Below are 6795 nucleotides of genomic sequence, written 5' to 3' on the forward strand. Positions count from 1 at the left end.
CCCTTTATGACACATAACACCTTCGTGCTCCGCGACCACAAATTGCGAAGACTTTACAATAATATTACAAAAATTGACTTAAACATGGGCTTTTAGCCCCAAAACTGCCCTTGGGGGATCCTGCTCCCAACAGATAGCCAAACGAATATCATATACAAAATTTACAACCTGAGAAATTTGATGTACCAATTTACACAAACAGGGTCCACACTTTTGGTGCTTCATCTCCTAGGGTTAGGTTTTTGTACGTTTAGGGTTTTCCATTGTTTCTCAATAATAAAAAGGCCTTTGAGCCTCATTATAACACATTTTATAGGCATGTAGTCGCCACATCTCTTCTATGAGATAAGCTACCATCACCCAAGCTAGTTTATTTTCGTTTTTGTATGTAAGCATATTTCAGTTCTTTAATGTTAATGAAATGAAGTTTTATTTCTGTTGCGTCTTTGTCTTTATGTGTATATCTGTATTTTGTTGTGTTCCTGCATAATTCCGGGTCAGAGCAACCTATTGGTGATCAGCGTAGGTGCGGAGTAAGGAAACCTGGTAGTCAATGCTGACTAATGAAGGGCTAGAGTGCATTGGTCTTAAAAATTATTGAAATGAAGCAGTTTTAGGCAGAAACTTGGGGATATGAGAGAGGCATACTTAGGGCTTTGTGTAGGGACGATGAAAAAGTGTTCAAAGGATGTGAATGATCATGTTTGAAGGCTTATAGACCAATTGTGACAAAATGGTCTATTAAAACCCTTCTTGGATTTTTGAACCATTTAAAAAGAATTAATATTGAGTAAAGTAAGTCATTTGTCACCTCCACACCAAGTCGGCCCTTATATAATTAAGTCAGCCTACAAAAGGGTAAATATAACTCCAGAAAAGGGTATATATACAAGACGTTTGATTCATTTGGAGGACATATCTCACACAAGTTCAATATCTAATAGGAGTAGAAAAGTTGGAAGTTGCAGAAGAAGGAGAAGAATTGTTGGAAGGCAAAATTTCTGGAACATCTCTCTCACATGTGTGGATTTGTTGGGTTACTTCTGGAAGGTCGAAGTTTCTACTGGGTTGAAGATTCTATTGGATCGAAGTTTCTGTTGGGTCAAAGTTTCGCTGACGTATTGTTGGGTCGAAGTTTTGTTGTTGCATCTACATCGAAGTTGTTGCTGGAAAATTATTATCTACAGAAGAAGGGAAGGGCTAACTTGGTTGTTGGAGGAAGTCTAAGTCTAAGTCAAGAATTCTTGGATCATCTCGTGAAATTATTAAAGAAGAGTTGTTGACTGGGTTTTCCCCTAGATAGGGTTTTTCCCTGGTTGTCCGCCTACATTTGGTGTCTTTGATCTTTGTGTTATTGTTTTGGTACTTGCTTGATGAACTAAAGATAAAATAAGAACATAAGAAAAACAGAAGATTATCACAAGTAATTATTAATATAAAGAAAATATTTATGCCTTTCTTGTTTTTTAACATGGGATCAGAGCTAAGGTGAAGAAGGAAAAAGGAAGCTTGAAGATCTATTAAGAGGAGAATAAGGAATTTTAAGAAGTTTGAATAAGGGTCATCAAAAGTATCATATAAGAATTCAATACTTCCATCTTCAAGGACAATGTCTAACATAATGAAGAGATAAAACAAATTAGAAGGAGCATCTAACTACAGGGCATGGAAGAAGAGGATAGACCTCATCATCAAAAAGAATAAAGTGTTGGATCTAGTCAAAGGAAAAGTAAAGAAGCCTACAAATGACTCAAGTGATGCAGAAAAGTCAAAGTTCAGAGAATTAGATATATTGGCCATGACACTAATGGTTGATGGAATAAAGGATAACCTCATCTCATATATATCCAACATAGATTCTCCTTAAGAGATGTATGAGGCATTATCCAAACTATTCACAATCAATAATTTTGGTCAATTAGAAAGTCTTAAGAATGAATTGAAATCTATAAAGATGACAAAGGAAGACATTGTGGCATCCTTATTTGTGAGAATAGATAGAATCAAAGATGAGCTCCAAGAAATCGATGAGATAGTACCTGAAAGTGAGCTTGTAACCACCGAACTACTAGGATTATCAATTATAAGGAAAAATTACAATAAGAAGTGGGAAGTGGGTTTGTTGAGGGGAAATATTGGGTAAAATGTAACGTTGTATTATTATATTTTACCCAATATAACCTAGTAATAAGTGGATGGAGAAATATTTGATATTACGTACTATCTCATCGATTTCTTGGAGCTCATTTGTATATTTCCCCACCTCCAATCATATCCCTACAAATGCCCAATGTGAACATATCCATAATGTTTTTTAACTTTAAAGACTACATTGATTCAACACCATCATTTTCTACAAATTACGTATCTAAATATAATGTCAAACTAAAATGGATCTAGGCTAGTTTAATTTTCCTCTTAAATGGATTATATTCCACATGAATACCATGAGTCAATACCATGGATTCTTAAAACCATGGCTCAATATCATGGGTCATTTTTATTTTTTCTTATTTTACTTTATCCCATCTTACTATATAAAATCTGGTAAAAATGTGAATTCTAAAATCTTATATTAGCTTACATTGGCTTCTTGAAAATTCACGCTTACTTCAATATACGAACTTTTCTAATAATAATGCGGAAGTGTCAATATATATGATGGCATCTGGATTATGGCCTGGTCTTGGCATGGGCCCATATAGGAATAATGTGAAATAAACTTTTAAACTCAATACCTGTTACGAAATAAATATGATATCATCTACTAAAGTAAAAATGTGAATTCTAAGATATATATATGATGGCATCTGGATTATGGCCTGGTCTTGGCATGGGCACATATAAGAATAATGTGAAATAAACTTTTAAACTCAATACCTGTTACGAAATAAATATAGAGTAAAAATGTGAATTCTAAGATTTTGGCTTAGCTTGGCTCAAATTCTTGAAAATTCAAGCTTATTTCAATATACCAACTTTCCGAACAAGAATAAGGTGAAATAAACTTTTAAACTCGACGCCCGTTACGAAAGAAGTATTCTACCAAATCAAGTGCCACCCAGTGCCATAAACATTGGTTTTGTTATAAATGCTTAGTATTTTTAATTTTTCGTGAGTCAAACTAAGCCCACTGCTTTCATCATCATTTGAAAATCAAGTGCCATCCAGTGCCATAAACATTGGTTTTGTTATAAATGCTTAGTATTTTTAATTTTTCGTGAGTCAAACTAAGCCCACTGCTTTCATCATCATTTGAAAGCTGTAGTTTTACTTTTTTCCTTTGCAAAAAGCAGTTGAATATACACCACAGTAAACACAAAGAGGATTCAACAATTGCTAGAGCTCACGATGCAAAATATTTAAGAGATGCAAAGGCCCTCACAGCCTTCAGCGTACGATCCCACAGTTTCATCTCAGAGATTGTTTAAATTGTTGCAGTATTTGAAAGGACAAAGCTTCAGATCTCTCACAAAACTGGAACATAATTTATTAACCCTACACTAAGAAGGGGAAAAGAACACCCACATTCCTTGATCGAAACCTGTGTTCAAACAATAATATTTTGTCTCAGAGTGAGGCCACCAATGGAATCAGTTGAGGTTCGCCAATTACTAGGTAACGTGACTATTTGTGAACGTTTCTTCCTTTCTTTCGGATGAACTTTCTGGCATGTCTCTTCCATCATGAACTAAGTAGATCTCTGACTATCAATATACAACCACCCTTCAGGGATTATTGTGTTTCTACTTATAGTGCACCTGAAAATAACTCTGACATTTAACCACCTGGCACCCAACTATTTTTCTCAGGTTTAGTCACATGTTTAAAGTGTTTTCGAGATAACCATCTCCTCAGTCCCCAAAGTCACAAAGGTTCTCGATGAGCTCCAGAGTGGATTCATACTAATGTGCCAACACAATTTTCCAGAACGCATAATTTCTAATCATGGTCGGCAAATTAAAACTATTGTACACTACGAACATTGTATTAGAAACCCCAATAATCTCCTAAAGAACACCGTCCATTCTAAGATGATTGAAGTGCTTGGCATCTTTGACCTCTCCCCAAACAATCTTCACAGTGAACTCGAGATTTGATGGAAGCACAATCTTCACAATAAGACTCCATTCTTAAGATAAAAAAAGCACTTGCCATCCCTTACAGTCTTTCATTCGGGAATCTTCACGACAAACTTGACTGGTTGCTGTGTATCAATATTCTCAAAGGGTTCAAACATAACAGTTCCTGATAACTTGGGCATGGCCTCTACCCCACAAGTAGTGATCATACACATCCAAATGCAATGGCCAGCTTCTCGGCTTGTTCACATGGCACAAGGAATGTGATCCTTCTAGTCTTCATCCATGTCCTGCATCATGGATTTCGTGTCAGGAACATATCCTACTTCTTTCATCTTCTGAACCAATCCATCCAGCACTGCATATATTTCCTGCATCCGAGGGTGCGATTGATCTCCTTGGACGAAAGCATGCACCGTATCTTTGATGTTAATCCAGCTGCAGCCTGGCTCTTTTCTTAGTCCTCTGTTTTTCATCATTAGTCTCACCTTTGATGCATCGTGCAACATGCCAGATGCAGCATAGATGCTTGACAATGCTATATATGTTCCAGCATTCTGAGGTTCTAACTCGAAAAGATGTTCTGCTGCACATTTTCCTATATCCAAATTGCAATGTACTCTGCAGGCGCTAAGCAGAGCTCCCCACACAGCAGCACTTGGTTTAATTGGCATTCTAGAGATAAAGTCACATGCCTCTTGCAGGTGTCCATTGCGGCCAAGAAGGTCCACCATGCAGCCATAATGCTCCATTCTTGGTGTGATGCCATGATCACGAATCATGGAATCAAAGTAGTGCCAACCATCATCCACTAAGCCAGCATGGCTGCACGCAGATAGAACACCAACGAAGGTGATGTCATTAGGATTCATGTGTACCTTCTGCATTTGTTGAAACAGTTGCAGGGCTTCCTTTCCATGCCCATGCCTTCCATATGCTACAATCGTTGTGGTCCAGGAAATCAAATTTCTTTCAGACATCTTGCAAAACACTCTGTTTGCATCCTCCATGACCCCGCACTTTGCATACATGTCAATAAGTGCATTTTGCAAAATCATGTCTGACCTGAATGCACCCTTTATTATGTCAACGTGAATCTGCTTACCTTGTTCCAAGGCCACAAGGTTAGAGCATGCCCTAACAATGCTAGCAAATGCAGATCGGTCCGGTTTCATGGCTGCTTGTCGCATTTCAGCAAAAAGTGCTAGCGCCTCTTCACCGTGTCCAGATTCTGTATATCCTGCAATCATGGCAGACCATGAAATTAGATTCCTCTTAGGCATTTCGTGAAAAAATTTACAGGCTTGCATAATATTGCCACACTTTGCATACCCTGCAACCATTGCAGTCCATGAAATGACATCTCTTTCTGAGATTTCACTGAATACTCCTTGTGCATCTTCCATGTTTCCAGACTTGGCATACATGTCGATGAAGCCATTCATCAAAGCAATGTCAGAATCAAATCCCTTCCTAATCGTATGTCCATGTAACTGTTTACCCCGATCCAGATCCGCCAAACTGGCACAACATCTAAGCACGCTGGCAATAGTAAATGAGTTCGGCTTCTCGCCAACCCGCTGCATCTGCTTAAAGATCTCAAGAGCCTTCCTGGAATCACCATGCTTGTCATAGCCTCCAATAATGGTGGTCCATGAGACCACGTCTCTTTCAGGCATTTTGTCAAACAGTTCGTTCACTGCCTTCATATCCCCACATTTAACATACATGTCAATAAGCGCATTATTCAAAACCTGATCGGAAACTAACCCATTATTTCTTATTTCACCGTGCACCTGCTTACCACGATCCAGGGCCATTAAGCGAGCACATGAGCTCACAACGGCTGTAAACGTGAACCTATCCGGTTTAATCCCATCAAGCTGCATTAGTTCATACAATTCAAGCACATGATCACAATGGCCATGCTTGGCATACCCTGCAATTATGCCATTCCATGAAGCCAGGTTTCGTTGAGGCATTTTGTTAAACACTTGGCGTGCATCGTCCAAACTTCCGCATTTGGCTTTCATCATCAAAAGTTTGGTGTTCAGGAAAACATCCAACTGACAGCCAGTCTTGATCATGTGTAGGTGAATAAGCTTGCTCTCCGCAAAGGCTTTTATACTGAGGCAACTCTGCAACAGTGTTGCGTACGTGGAAGAGTTCGTCCGGATGCAATGTCGGTATATCAGAGGCAAAACGTCCAGCGCCTCATGCAATCGTCCTTCATGGCAGAGTTTCTTCACAATGACGTTTAAGTTTTCAGGTGGCACCCGGGTTGTTCCGTCATTGATGGCGACGGTGGTGAAGCCGTGGTTGGTAAAATGGATTTCTGGATCACTGAACCCCAGAAGATACCAGCATTTTTTCCATTGTGGCCACGAGTGACTTAATTTCATGGCTTTCTGCATGCAGAGAAGCTACTTACAGCTGGCCAATGCCTAACCATTTGATTAAAATTTATGGAGCCGTTTTGCCATTGCCTAAGCATTTGATTAAAATTTATGGAGGCGATTTTGGTGCAGTGAATTTGGCACCTAGTCAGCGGCCACATAAGCAATTGTCATAAAATTGGATAGATAATCTGGCCCATTGGATTTCTGACTTAAGCATTTTAAATAAGCAATTGAATGAAATTTTATATTAAATTGAATAATTAATTTATCACTTCAAACTTTAAATTAGTATAAATGTTTTAATTACTTATGTT

The 6795-nt window shown here is 38.3% G+C and overlaps 1 pseudogene; it reads right to left on the reverse strand.

The window, feature by feature from the left end:
* Nucleotides 1-4354: 4354 nt before the first annotated feature.
* LOC149211503 (pentatricopeptide repeat-containing protein At2g13600 pseudogene) lies at nt 4355-6484 on the reverse strand (annotated as a pseudogene).
* Between the last annotated feature and the right edge of the window lie 311 nt (nt 6485-6795).

Source organism: Pinus tabuliformis, chromosome 1_1, assembly GCF_031772625.1.
Source record: "Pinus tabuliformis cultivar Carrire ecotype Pingquan chromosome 1_1, CPIR1, whole genome shotgun sequence".
NCBI lineage: Eukaryota > Viridiplantae > Streptophyta > Pinopsida > Pinales > Pinaceae > Pinus > Pinus tabuliformis.